The sequence below is a fragment of the Bos grunniens genome, chromosome 2 (assembly GCF_055505025.1).
Source record: "Bos grunniens cultivar Pamir isolate PY7600 chromosome 2, Bosgru_T2T1.0, whole genome shotgun sequence".
Taxonomy (NCBI): Eukaryota; Metazoa; Chordata; class Mammalia; order Artiodactyla; family Bovidae; genus Bos; species Bos grunniens.
The window spans coordinates 95,155,838-95,171,399 of record NC_141166.1 but is presented as its reverse complement, the minus strand read 5'-3'; the positions used below and the strand labels follow the sequence as shown (position 1 = coordinate 95,171,399).

At 36.4% G+C, this 15,562-nt stretch overlaps 1 protein-coding gene and 1 long non-coding RNA gene across 21 annotated transcripts in view; one reads left to right on the top strand and one right to left on the bottom strand.

Annotated features, from left to right (window-relative positions):
- Window positions 1-15,562, bottom strand: part of GALNT13 (polypeptide N-acetylgalactosaminyltransferase 13) — a 943,716-nt gene that overhangs the window by 25,875 nt on the left and 902,279 nt on the right. The gene's annotated exons all lie outside the window — the stretch shown is intronic.
- The window catches only part of LOC147378365 (uncharacterized), a 137,238-nt gene that overhangs the window by 121,244 nt on the left and 432 nt on the right, over window positions 1-15,562 (top strand). The window contains exons 3-5 of the long non-coding RNA XR_015151984.1: window positions 10,850-10,933; window positions 11,991-12,101; window positions 14,738-14,796. This is a non-coding gene — a long non-coding RNA (uncharacterized LOC147378365). The remainder of the gene's footprint in view (window positions 1-10,849; window positions 10,934-11,990; window positions 12,102-14,737; window positions 14,797-15,562) is intronic.

Below are 15,562 nucleotides of genomic sequence, written 5' to 3'. Positions count from 1 at the left end.
GGATATTTTAAAAATTAAACTCCAATCTTTATTCAGCTTTCACAGGGTTTTCCTTAAAGTTCCCATATGATCCTATGCTCGCTTTTTCAGCACCCAATCCAGGATACCACATTACACGTTGCCATCATATCTCCTTAGCCAGCTCTGACGGCTGCTGAGACTTTAACCTATTTGATGACTGACAGTTATGAGGAGCACTAGTTAGCTATTTTGTGGAGTGCACCTCAGTTTGGGTTTGTCTAATGTTCACCTCATGATTTGAGTGGGGTTATAGGTTTTTTGGGGAAGATCACAAAAGTGAAATGCCATTCTCCTCAGATTTTATCAAGGGTTCTTGGTATTAACATGACTCACAGCATAGAACCTTGAATACTAACCCAAGATAGCATTTGGCAGGTTTCTCCACTGGAAAGTCAGTACCAAGCCCTTCTGTATTCTACTCTTTAAAAGCAAGTCATTAAGCACAATGCACACACAACTGGGGAGGAGAGATAAATCCCATATTCTAGAGCAGGGATTGTCTCCATAAACTATTTGGAACTCTTTATAGGAGACCTTAGAGATCAATATTAACATGTCTCTAAAAACCTCAGTCTAAAACCAGGGCCATGTCTTTAAATTAGATTTATATGTAATGCATTAAGATTCTTATAGTAAAAAATATATCCAGCTTATAGGCTCCTTGTTTCACTCACTGAATGAACAGAAGATCTCTGTAGTGGTAAATTGTAATGTGATAATTTCCACCACTTAGAAATGGCACTTGGTGTCATCAGCATGTAAGATGTGAATTGAACATTGGTCCTTGTGACCTCCAGATACCACTTTAATCTTTCTTTGGTGTTACAACAGCCAGGCAATGCACCTCTGAATTGGCAGGCTGCTCTGTTTTTGGAGGAGGCAGAGGGAAGTGTCTTTCAAACAATTTCTGCATAGCTCAGCCAGATAATGGAGAAGGCAATGGCATCCCACTCCAGTACTCTTGCCTGGAAAATCCCATGGACCGAGGAGCCTGGTGGGCTGCAGTCCATGGGGTCGCTAAGAGTCAGACACGACTGCGCAACTTCACTTTTACTTTTCACTTTCATGCATTGGAGAAGGAAATGGCAACCCACTCCAGTGTTCTTGCCTGGAGAATCCCAAGGACAGGGGAGCCTGGTGGGCTGCCATCTATGGGGTCGCACAGAGTCGGACACGACTGAAGCGACTTAGCAGCAGCAGCAGCAGCAGCCAGATAAACACATTTTACTTCTTTTAAATAGTAATTTAAAAAAACAACTCAAAATCTATTTAGAAAGTTAGCAACTAGAGAGAGAGTAGAAATATATCTGGTAGGTTTTCATTAGAAGACTAGGATTCTTTACTAGAAATTGGAGTAGACTCTAGGTTGTTTCCATGGTAACCTACCAAAGCCTTTTATCCTTTAATGAAAAGGTATCATTTCTCTGCATACCACATGTAGCTTCCTGCTCAGTATTGGATCAAGTCCTTTTACAACAGAATAAAATAAATGAACTGACAAAAAGTTCTACAGTGTGGCTCTGCTTGTGGTGAAATTATTCTTGGTACTAAATAACAAGAAAAAAAGCCCTTTTCATTTTGGCCACATTCACCATGCCATTTTTAATAACAAAAGTACATGTGCAAGTATTTCATGAGGTTGTATTAGAAATAGGTTACAAGCTATCCTTTGGCAACCTTTGCAGTCTGAAACATTATTGCTCTTTTTGTCCCCTAGAGGCAAAATTTCCTTGCTTGACATTTACATTCTCTTAGGAGCTTAGCTCTACTACTTATAAAGCTTAATTTTCCACTCTGCCTTGTCCAGGCCTTCGACTCCATTAAGGCCAGTATCCTTGCTGTCCTTGCACACACTCCATTTTCTGTGCTCCCTGACAGCTTTGTGAAGCCTTTTAGACTCACCCCTGTCCTTATCAGATCTTTTTTTCTCTGAATGCCTTCTGTATAACAGTACAAATCTTCTTTGTTTCAAGAATCATTTTTTTGTATTCCCATTGGTATTGAGGGTTGGGATTCTGTGCCTATTTACTTATTTATATTTAATCTCATTGAAAAGTGGAAGTAGATTTAAACAGAATTTTACATACATATGTATACACACACATATTAATATATAGAGAGAGATAAGAGACAACAGTCCACCTACATAAAAATATAAATATAATTTAAAAGGGGATGACAGAGGATGAGATGGCTGGATGGCATCACCGACTCGATGGACGTGAGTTTGAGTGAACTCTAGGAGTTGGTGATGGACAGGGAGGCCTGGCGTGCTGCGATTCATGGGGTCGCAAAGAGACATGACTGAGTGACTGAACTGAACTGAATGACTTACATAAATTCAAACAGCTAGTAAGTGTCAGAACTCAAATTTATCTCATTCCAGAGCTCATGTTCTTATCACAATCCAAATAAAGCTGAAATAGCTAAAATAACAAAAAAATAAATAAAAATACAGATACCACATTTTTTCTAAAAAAGTTTAAAGTCCAGCTTCTGCTTTGAAAGTACAGGTGGCACTGCCAAACAGAGGACAATTATTACCTAGTTATATATTGAATAGCTATTGTTATGAAGCCTTGATGTAGTCACATTATTTTCCATCGATTCTCGAACATTTTCTTGTAAATCAGATTAAACAAAGAAACCAAATACAGTATAACTACATAGTATTTTAATTGGTGTAATTGTTACCTCTTTAACAGTTTATTTTTCTCTCTTTTATTAGACTGCATTCCTCAGATTTTACTACTATGAAAAAGCACAAATTTCAGATGCTTTTAACAATGAAAGTTCTTGCTCAAGTTCCATCCTGCATGCGTGCATGCTAAATTGCTTCAGTCATGTCTGACTCTGTGCGACCCTAGGGACTGTAGCCTGCCAGTCTCCTCTGTCCATGGAATTCTCCAGGCAAGAATACTGGAGTGGGTTGCCATGTTCTCCTCCTGGGGATATTCCCAACCCAAGGATTGAACCCAAGTCTCAAATCTCCTGCATTGGCAGGCAAGTTCTTTACCACTAGCACCACCTGGGAATCCTCATGAAGAGCTTAAATAATACTAATAACTAAACCAACTTGTACTGATGATATATACTTCAATTTAGTGTAGGATGCAGTTCATCCTAGAAAAATAAAGAAAATTATTTCATGCAAAGGTATACTTCCATAGATGTAAAACCAATAGTTTCTAAAGATGAGATTAGATTGTTAACTAGGAGAAATACCTATTAAAAATTAGAAATATTTGTTCTTCATAATTTATACAGAAAAGTGATGACAATGCCATGATACCTCAGATGTAACTGCTTTTTATTTAAACAAAGAATATATATTGGGACCATTATATTATATAGGCCAATAATTAGTGCCATTAAAATGTGGAAGATATTTTGTTGCTATCCTGTCACTATTGTTATATCTGCATTTCTAACAACAAGGCAAAATATATATGGGATATATAGTTAATCATGAACAAATGAAATATTTAAAACATTTTCTTTTCAGCCCTCTAAGTTTATAAGCTTGCATTTGATTAGCCTCTTTGAGTTGTATGCAATAAAATCTTATATATGATGACTTCTTTTAAAAATTCATGAATATTCAGCAAAAAATGCCTTTAAATATTGGTGAGTATTAAGCAAAGAATGCCTTAAAAATCTTGGTGCTATTATACTTGATAATATATTACTGGATATTTTATTTGACTTGCACATTTGTCTACTTTTTTCCCTTTTCCTGAACTTTCTCTTCCTTGCATTGATTAGTCAGATATTTGAACATAAATTTCTCATCCAGTTTTATGTTATCTAAGCTTACTTGTGTTATCTTTTCTTTCCCCAAAAAACAAGTTTTCATATTTGAAAGAAAAAACATAACCCTGGGAATACCCTTACCCATTACTTTGTTCAAATACTATAAGATTTTATTAACTAGGATATAATTGGGAAATACAGTAAGATAAAGAATGTCTTAGGTATAAGAAAGCAAATAATCTTGAGTATAGATTCTTCTGGTGAGTATGAAACTGGCCAACACTGTTAATTTAGAAACTACAGACATTATTTACCTTACTTAGAAACTAATAAAGTGGCCTTTTCTACTAGAGTAAGCCAAGATAAAATTATTTTAGCTATTACAGATTGCTTCAAGTGGTAATTTAAAATAATTACTTTTATCTTCAGTAAAATTTATGCATGTACACTCTTTGAGGGAGAAGAGGGGATCATTCAAAGAACCTTAATATTCTTCATATATAGTAGATTCGTGCATTTAATCCATTACATTTTTTAATAAACAAACTAAAATTTTGGCAGGAAAATGACTTGAACAAGAAAATTCAGGTTAATGATTAAGACAAGGGTGCTAAATCAAGAATGGGAGAAAATAATAGCAAATGAAGCAACTGACAAACAACTAATCTCAAAAATATACAAGCAACTCCTACAGCTCAACTCCAGAAAAATAAACGACCCAATCAAAAAATGGGCCAAAGAACTAAATAGACATTTCTCCAAAGAAGACGTACAGATGGCTAACAAACACATGAAAAGATGCTCAACATCACTCATTATCAGAGAAATGCAAATCAAAACCACTATGAGGTACCATTTCACACCAGTCAGAGTGGCTGCGATCCAAAAGTCTACAAATAATAAATGCTGGAGAGGGTGTGGAGAAAAGGGAACCCTCTTACACTGTTGGTGGGAATGCAAACTAGTACAGCCACTATGGAGAACAGTGTGGAGATTCCTTAAAAAACTGGAAATAGAACTGCCTTATGATCCAGCAATCCCACTGCTGGGCATACACACTGAGGAAACCAGAAGGGAAAGAGACACGTGTACCCCAGTGTTCATCGCAGCACTGTTTATAATAGCCAGGACATGGAAGCAACCTAGATGTCCATCAGCAGATGAATGGATAAGAAAGCAGTGGTACATATACACAATGGAGTATTACTCAGCCATTAAAAAGAATACATTTGAATCAGTTCTAATGAGGTGGATGAAACTGGAGCCTATTATACAGAGTGAAGTAAGCCAGAAGGAAAAACGTAAATACAGTATACTAACGCATATATATGGAATTTAGAAAGATGGTAACAATAACCCTGTGTACGAGACAGCAAAAGAGACACTGATGTATAGAACAGTCTTATGGACTCTGTGGGAGAGGGAGAGGGTGGGAAGATTTGGGAGAGTGGCATTGAAACATGTAAAATATCATGTAGGAAACGAGTTGCCAGTCCAGGTTCGATGCACGATGCTGGATGCTTGGGGCTGGTGCACTGGGACGGCCCAGAGGGATGGTATGGGGAGGGAGGAGGGAGGAGGGTTCGGGATGGGGAACACATGTATACCTGTGGCAGATTCATTTTGATATTTGGCAAAACTAATACAATTATGTAAAGTTTAAAAATAAAATAAAATTAGAAAAAAAAAAGAATTAGGCATAAGACAGGATAAAAAAACACTTGAAGACAAAATAGAGAAAGGGGTGATGTTCAGAAGATTGGAAAAAAGTACAGAGGAGAAAGGTTCTGCTGGAACTAAATTGTTTAACGGAGACAGACCTAGCAGAAAGTTAGCAGAAAGTCTGTAGTCTTGTGAAGTTAGCAGAAAGTCTGTAGTCCATCTCTAAGTAACAGGAGCTTCAGAAGAAATGCATAGTGGACTGAGGAAGCAGACTGATACTGCTAGTAGCAAAATATTTTTCTTTCAGTAGGTATTTCAACTAACAGTATACCCTTGTCAGTAAGAAAAGCCTATTGGTGATATGCAATAAGAGAAGTATATAGGCATGTGTGTGTGTGTGTATTTTTTTTGTATGTGTGCATTTTGTAAGATTATAGTAGTATTAAATTTTTTACTTTATGAAAATGTGTGATAGTTCACATTTTGAAGGACACTTTTCAAAATATTCTGTAAATGTCATTAATAAAATAGATACAAATTTATGTGAATTCTCCCAAAGATCTTAAAGCACTTTAATATTTAAATTTTATAGAAATTTAATTTTAAGCACCTTAAAGCATGAGCTGATATTGATACACTTGTCCTTCTGTGTGCACAGACATACTTTGACATCCATCGTCATTTGCTTATATGCCTTCCTAAAGATCGTTGTCTCCTCCAAGTTTAGTCCACTTTCTCTCCAGAATCAGGGTAGACAGTTTTATCGTCTCAACACCAGAAATAATTGAATCTTTTGGATGCTGATTTGTTTTTATATTATTGACCCAATGACTCATATAACCAGTGTTGTACTTACAGCTAGAAAGCTTGGAGCCAAAGTTGTTGCTTATTTAAAGGAATGAAAGATTTCAGGTATTAATTTTAAGCAGATTACAGTAAGACAGTAAAAATGCTTTCTACATTGACTTGCATTGCCAATTTTTAGATAGCTTTTAAAAAAGTGTCATATGTGATAGATGTTATTATCTACCATTAAGTAGAAATACATAAAATTACACTGTACAACACTTAGAGGAAAAGCTTTATCTAAGAAATAGATAATATTAGTGCTCATTTTTTTGGGAATATTAAGAAAACAGTCTTACAATCTTTGAGTAACTCCTACCGGGGAAGAAAAGGATTGAACACAACAGATTTGACGTTTATTTCTATGCCAGGAAACACTCTGGATAGGCAGAACTAGGTAAAATAAGATGATAAGTTTAAGTTCCTCTAAGTTTTAATTAACTCCAAGCTTACTAGATGTTTCTTTAATATTAATACAAAAATAAATATAAATAAATATTTTTTTTGGATTAAGAAAATGTTACTTTTTGATTGCTCAGTTCTTGAATTAAGATTTGAAAAAAAAAACAGTTTTAAGACTTATGCATAATTTATTAACTGTTAATGGAAAAGGATATAATTCAATATGTATTCACTTTTTTATATTTGAAAAACTTTATTAATATAGAGCTATTGACAATTTTATTTATTACTACAATTGCACTAAAATAGAACAGATACAAACTCAGGTTAAAATGGAATATCCAAAACCAAATTTTGTATATTTAAAATATTCCAAAAGTGTAATTTAGAGCCATTCTTTGTACCTACTACTTGATTTCTTGAAGCAGCAATATAGAGTAGTATATGTCTATAACTTTGAGGAAGGTTTCTTATCTTAAATCTCTTCTCTGAAGGAATGGATTGCTTAAGAACACTGAGCTTGAGAGTTCTTCAAGTTTTGTTTGTGAGGACCCACGTTATTTCCCCAGGTCAGTAGGGGCCCAATATGCTACTGGAGATCGGTGGAGAAACAACTCCAGAAAAAATGAAGGGATGGAGCCAAAGCAAAAACAATACCCAGTTGTGGATGTGACTGGTGATAGAAGCAAGATCCAATGCTATAAAGAGCAATACTGCATAGGAACCTGGAATATTAGGTCCACAAATCAAGGCAAATTGGAAGTGGTCAAACAGGAGATGGCAAGAGTGAACGCTGACATTGTAGGAATCAGTGAACTAAAATAGACTGGGATGGGTGAATTTAACACAGATGACCATTATATCTACTACTGTGGGCAAGAATCCCTTAGAAGAAATGGAGCAGCCATCATAGTCAAAAAAGAGTAAGAAATGCAGTACTTGGATGCAATCTCAAAAACAACAGAATGATCTCTGTTCGTTTCCAAGGCAAATTCAATATCACAGTAATCCAAGCCTATGCCCCAACCAGTAACACTGAAGAAGCTGAAGTTGAATGATTCTATGAAGGCCTACAAGACCTTTTAGAACTAACAGCCAAAAAAGATGTCATTTTTGTTATAGGAGACTGGAATGCAAAAGTAGGAATTCAAGAAACACCTGGAATAACAGGCAAATTTGGCCTTGGAGTATGGAATGAAGCAGGGCAAAGGCTAATAGAATTTTGCCAAGAGAATGTACTGGTCATAGCAAACACCCTCTTCCAAAACACAAGAGAAGACTACACATGGACATCACCAGATGGTCAACACCAAAATCAGATTGATAATATTCTTTGCAGCCAAAGATGGAGAAGCTCTATACGGTTAGCAAAAACAAGACTGGGAGCTGACTGTGGCTCAGACCATGAACTCCTTATTGCCAAATTCAGACCGAAATTGAAGAAAGTGGTGAAAACCACTAGACCATTCAGGTATGACCTAAATCAAATTCCTTATGATTATACAGTGGAAGTGACAAATAGATTTAAGGGACTAGATCTGATAGACAGAGTGCCTGATGAACTATGGATGGAGGTTCATGACATTGTACAGGAGACAGGGATCAAGATCATCCCCATGGAAAATAAATGCAAAAAAGCAAAATGGTTGTCTGAGGAGGCCTTACAAATAGCTGTGAAAAGAAGAGAAGCAAAAAGCGAAGGAGAAAAGGAAAGATATTCCCATTTGAAGGCAGAGTTCTAAAGAATAGCAAGGAGAGATAAGAAAGCCTTCCTCAGTGATCTATGCAAAGAAACAGAGGAAAAGAACAGAATGGGAAAGACTAGAGGTCTCTTCAAGAAAATTAGAGATACCAAGGGAACATTTCATGCAAAGACGGGCTTGATAAAGGACAGAAATGGACCTAACAGCAGCAGAAGGTATTAAGAAGAGGTGGCAAGAATGCACAGAAGAACTATACAAAAAAGATCTTCATGACCCAGATAATCACGATGGTGTGATTACTCACCTAGAGCCAGACATCCTGGAATGTGAAGTCAAGTGGGCCTTAGAAAGCATCACTATTAACAAAGCTAGTGGAGGTGATGGAATTCCAGGTGAGCTCTTTTAAATCCTAAAGAATGATGCTGTGAAAGTGCTGCACTCAATATGACAGCAAATTTGGAAAACTCAGCAGTGGCCACAGGACTGGAAAAGGTCAGTTTTCATTCCAATCCCAAAGAAAGGCAATGCCAAAGAATGTTCAAACTACCACACAATTGCACTCATCTCACAGCATAGTAAAGTGATGCTCAAAATTCTCCAAGCCAGGCTTCAACAATACATGAACTGTGAACTTCCAGATGTTCGAGCTGGTTTTAGAAAAGGCAGAGGAACCAGAGATCAAATTGCCAACATCCGCTGGATCATCGAAAAAGCGAGAATTCCAGAAAAACATGTATTTCTGCTTTATTGACTATGCCAAAGCCTTTCACTGTGTGGATCACAATAAACTGTGGAAAATTCTGAAAGAGATGGGAATACCAGACCACCTGACCTGCCTCTTGAGAAACCTATATGCAGGTCAAGAAGCAACGGTTAGAACTGGACATGGAACAACAGACTGTTTCCAAATAGGAAAAGGAGTACGTCAAGGCTGTATATTGTCACCCTGCTTATTTAACTTATATGCAGAGTACATCTATAAGAAACGCTGGGCTGGAAGAAGCCCAAGCTGGAATCAAGATTGCTGGGAGAAATATCAATAACCTCAGATATGCAGATGACACCACCCTTATGGCAGAAAGTGAAGAGGAACTAAAAAGCCTCTTGATGAAAGTGAAAGAGGAGAGTGAAAAAGTTGGCTTAAAGCTCAACATTCAGAAAACAAAGATCCTGGCATCTGGTCCCATCACTTCATGGCAAATAGATGGGGAAACAGTGGAAACAGTGTCAGACTTTATGTTTTTCGGCTCCAAAATCACTCCAGATGGTGACTGCAGGCATGAAATTAAAAGAAGCTTACTCCTTGGAAGGAAAGTTGTGACCAACCTAGATAGCATATGAAAAAGCAGAGATGTTATTTTATCAACAAAGGTCTGTCTGGTCAAGGCTGTGTTTTTTCCAGTGGTCATGTATGGATGTGAGAGTTGGACTGTGAAGAAAGGTGAGCACTGAAGAATTGATGCTTTTGAACTGTGGTGTTGGAGAAGACTCTTGAGAGTCCCTTGGACTGCAAGGAGATCCAACCAGTCCATTCTAAAGGACATCAGTCCTGGGTGTTCACTGGAAGGACTGATATTAAAGCTGAAACTCCAATACTTGGGCCACCTCATGCGAAGAGTTGACTCATTGGAAAAGATCCTAATGCTGCGAGATATTGGGGGCAGGAGGAGAAGGTGACAACAGAGGATGAGATGGTTGGATGGCACCACTGACTCAATGGACATGAGTTTGAGTAAACTCTGGGAGTTGGTGATGGACAGGGAGGCCTGGCGTGCTGCGATTCATGGGGTCACAAAGAATCGGACACGACTGAGCGACTGAACTGAACTGAACGTTATTTTCCTGTGGCTACTGAAACAAATTACCACAAACATGATGACTTAAAACAACGGTAATTTATTCCCTCACAATTCTGGAGGTCAGGCATTTGAAATCAATTTCACTACGTTGTGTTATGGTACCAGCAAGGCAGTGCTTTCTCTGGTGGCGCTAGGGGAGCGTCTGTACTTTGCCTCTTGTAGTTTCTGGCAACAGCCTAGCTTTTCTTTGCTTGTAGCTATATCACTCCTATCTCTGCCTCTTTGGTCACATTTCCTTCCCTCCTCTGTGTGTCAAATTCCCCTCTGCTTCCTCTCATATGCATACATGTGGTTGCACTGAGTGCCAACCACATAATTGAGACAATCTCCCTATATCATGATGCTTAACTTAATCACATCTGCAGGGTCTTCTGCCATATAACATTCACAGGCCAAGGCTTAGGATGTGGATCCCTTTGGAAGTCATTTTTCAGCCTACTACAGCCTCAGATCTAGGCATTTTCATAAGAACAGTTTCATTTGCCAGGAAGACTTTCCTTTATGTGGTTCTTCCAAGTTTTGAAGTTATTTCTATGTTAATAGCAGGTCTTTGAGTAACTTTTAAATTTTTGTATGAATTTGTTTACCCATTCATTCTTTCAGTAAGCACTTATTACTATAGAAGGATTAAGAAAAGGAAATCAACTAATACTTGCTTCAAGAAGAATTTACCATTTGCTTTTGAAGGTAAGAACAAACATACATAATTGAATGAAAATATAAGAGCTCAAAGTAAGAGAAACATTGAGATATGATATATGAATAATTAAAACGGAGAAAAAGTTTAAAATATTGTGAGTTCAGAGAAAGGAAATACCGGTGTGTATTGAAAATCAGAAAAAAATGAATTACTACATGGAGGATGGTGAAGTGGAACTAGATGAATGATATAAACTAGGAAATTATGTAAACTAGAATTTAGTTAGAAAAAATGGAGAAAGGTGATGTCAGGTGGGTAAAAGAAAAGGCAAAGATATGATTTTAAAAAATGGATAATGGTAACAATTTTTAAAATGTCTGTTCTGGCTATACTCAATAGAGATGATAAAGTTAAGAGTCTATATGGGTGAGCAACAGGAGATAAAAATTTCAAAGGTAAGAAGGGATCAGACTATAGAGCTTTGACTGGTAAAGAATGTTAATTTTATCTTGTAATAACTGGTGATATTAAAGATTTTTGTTTTTCCATTTGGCAATGATATTTTTGAAGTAGTCTCACTTCATTAGTGAATGAGATCGAGTAAATATGAGAAAAATCTGGAGCTTTGCTAAAACCATTGTAATAAATCAAATATGAGGCAATAAAGGCCCAGATTTGGAAAGTAGAATTATTAATAAAAGAATAGGTAAGAAGGACAAGTAGAGAGCATTCATAAGGTTTAGTGCTTAGTTTGAGAAGAGTAGGATATGAAAAGAAAAAAGAAAATGTAAAAGACAGATGAATACAAAGACTGAAGAAAAAGGGCTTTGGATGAAAGGTGAGTTAATCATAGACATACTGAGTTTGAGGTTACAGTTGGTCATTTAAGTAGTAATGTGCATCAATCAGTTTTAAGCAGTTGGTGTAAGCTTTTAGGAATTGGTATGACTTTGGAGCTTCCATAAAGGTAAATCTAAGAAGATTAATTTCCTGGGAAAATAGAATGAAAAGACTCAAGAATAACCAGAGTAGCATAGAAATAATGGTCTCACTGACTTGTATATGTATCCCAAAGTTTTGGTTTTTTTTTTTTTTTGATACCAGACTGATCCCATGACAGAAGGCCCTGCTGAGTCTTACTTGGAAGGAAACTAACTCTTGTATTGATGGACTTGATGAACAGTATAGATACTGCATGACCCACTGAAAAACGAGGTCAGTGTGAGATGTTTGTATATATTTTCTCCTACTACCATCATATACTAACCTCATCTAGAGTATCTGTACAGACTGGCACAACCACCTTTGTTGGCTGTTTGTCAATGAGTGAGTGAGCCAATTTGCCAGTCCATCCTCAGTATCTTTTAGTCCCCCGATAGGAGACTGAGCCTACCAGACACAAGACAAGTTCTCCCAGCCAAGCATTAATGAGATTGAAAGGCTCTTGGAATAATCCCTAGTTCTACAGAAATTATAATAACTCTGCCCTCTTCTGGCTCACATGTGTCCAACTCACTTTAACATTGAATGGCCATTGTGGGATTTTACTTTGTGAAATCCCTGGCGAGTTTTAATTCTGGTATTCAGGTTATTAAAAGGGGACCAAATTATTATAGAAATGGCTTATAAGTAATTATAAGATGTAAACTTTACTTATAGAAATCTAATATTTAAAATGAATATGTATCTCTTGAATGACTATATCTATTACAATCCATGAGTACATTAGAAAGCATTACTAAAATAATTAAGTTTCTCTAGGAGAGGGTCTGTAATAAGAGAATGATGTATTTGTTTACTATCAAAATTTGTAATGCACCTGTCATAATGTTGGATTCTTCTTAAGTATAAATAACAGAATTTTAGAGGAAGAGGAGACATTTGTATGAAAGTATGGATAATACCTAATGATCTCTTTATCTCGGCAGACAATATGGTTTTAATAAATGGCTAGCATAAGCTTCTCTAGACTTGCTACCTTGAAAAATGACTGAATCAAGTACTGCAATAAATTACACAGACTGTTTCCATGTGCTTTCTAGCTTTCTCCAAATGAGTGGCTCTAGGGAGAAAGAGAAACATTATATATGCATTTGCTAAAATGTGAGTGTTTTTCCATCACTTTATGTTCTTTGTCTTTAAAAGGAATAAGTACAGTGTTTACAAAGGCTGCTTTTCTCCCTATCTTTGATTAAAGATATATTTTCAAAATTTTTATATTGATATTTTAACAAAGTAAAATGGCTGTTTTATAAATATTATATTAATCTACTTTGACTCATTTATATAAGTTTATATAAATTTTACTTAAAATTGTCACTAAAAATTAGTGTCGATCTTTGAGTATATATCTAGTATACTAGATACATATCCAGTGAGGCTAAGACCTATTTACTGTTGGCTCCTGTAAGATGATCTTAAATGTCATGTAAAAGCACCTCAGTAAAAAAGCATGGTATTTTGACATCAAAAAGAGAAAACATAAAGGCAAATATTGATTGGGATAAACTATATAAAAGTCTGTATATGAAAACGCAATGTAAACAAACTGTCAAGTCAGAAATATATATTTAATGTGTATAACAGAAGATAATAAAGTGTTTTTATAAGTCGTGAAACAAAGAGCCATCTCAAACTCCAATGAAAACATAAGCAAAAGCATGGTTATGAAATTCATAAAGTACTAATGCTAACTTTAAAAATGCTTACATGCATTGATTTTGTTAGATATATGATTTAAAATAAGATAAAATGTTTCTCCCAAACTATATTGGCAAATGTGAAAAACAAGAAAAATACAACACCCATTAGAGTTGGCCACTGTAATCACAGTGCTGGGAGAGTGTGGTTGGGAATCAGTGCAGATGCAGTGAATATAAAACTGGTGTGGAGTCAGCCAGATTTTGGTTCAAACTGGCTCTACCACCTCAATCACATTATTAATCTCAAGGTTTCCATTAAACTCGTGAGGAGTTTAAAAATTAGAATAACACTAGGCACTTCATAGATTATTGTAAAAATCAAAAAGAATAATGTATGTTAAGTATCTATCACAGTGCCTCTTCCTATTTTAGCTGTTTGTCCTATTAAATTGGTGAAATATTAAAGAGGGCAATTTGTCACTATATATTAAAAGCCTTATAATGATGTATAACTTTCGATCTAGCAAACTTAACTTCTAGACATTTCTAAAGAAATAAATATGGATGGAAGCTCACCAGGTTTTAGCTACAAGAGTACCAATGAGCCTGGACTGTAACAGTGAAAAGTTATAAATAACATTGTGTCTTAAACAGTAAAGGATTGATTGAATCTAAATTATAGTTTATCCATTAAAATATGTCCTGAAGGAAATGGCAACCCACTCCAGTGTTCTTGCTTGGAGAATCCCAGGGATGGGGGAGCCTGGTGGGCTGCCATCTATGGGGTTGCACGGAGTCGGACACGACTAAAGCGACTTAGCAGCAGCAGAAAAGAAGCTAAATTATTTGGCTTTTAAACAGTGAGTATGTCTTAAGCTTATGAGTGGAGCCATATTTGGCCAATAGGGCAATTAGAACAGTGCAGAGACATAAGAATACACAGTATGCAGGGAATAAAGACATACCAAACACGTCTAGAGCACAAGGACCTATTAGAACATCAAGGGACACTGCTGAAAAGCCATATGGGGATGAAATTATGAGGTGCTTTGAATGTCATAGCTAGGGAATTTTTACTTTATTTTTGGACAGTGAAGAACTGCTGGAGTGTTTAATCTGATTTAATTCTAATGTAACATGTATGGGATGTATTTATGGAATTCCCTATGATATATGGAAATAATGAGTTGTTGTTTTTTGACCACACAGGTGAAAGAAGATGTAGGCCAGGACAAAGATAGAAATCCTGGTTTTAAAAGGACTTACAGGTAGGAGTCAAGGGGTATTATTTTCATAGAAATAGGGGTTTTGGGGACCGATGGAATTTCAGGAGTGTCTATGTCAGATTTTGATTTTGTATGATTGTATGAAGGGGAAGGGAGAAGGCAATGGCACCCCACTCCAGTACTCTTGCTTGGAAAATCCCATGGACAGAGGAGCCTGGTAGGCTGCAATCCATGGGGTCGCTAAGAGTTGGACACGACTGAGCGACTTCACTTTCACTTTTCATTTTCGTGCATTGGAGAAGGAAATGGCAACCCACTCCAGTGTTCTTGCCTGGAGAATCCCAGGGACTGGGGAGCCTGGTGGGCTGCCGTCTGTGGGGTCGCACAGAGTCAGACACGACTGAAGTGACTTAGCATAGCATAGCATGAAGGGGAAGAGCATGAGTACAGTTTGGAAAGCTTCAATTTTGAGATGCCTGTAAAGAATTCCAGTTATTAATTAGCAACAGATTCCAGAGCTCAGGAGAGAGTCTGAGGGTGAAGATATAAATCTGAGTCATCAGTAACATGAAACTACTTCTAGGAATCCACGTCATCTTTTCAAAAGCACAAAGAAGATAATTCCGTAACTTCTAGTAACATATTTTCTACCAGTAAATTGTAAGTTCTTTCTTTCACTTGTAAAATGTTATATTCAAGTTTTAATCATATTCTTATTTATTTTCATTCTTTTGAAGTAATGATCATTTTGATATGGTTTGCTAATGTAAAGAAAGCATTTCAAGAACAGAAAGGAATTAATAGAGTA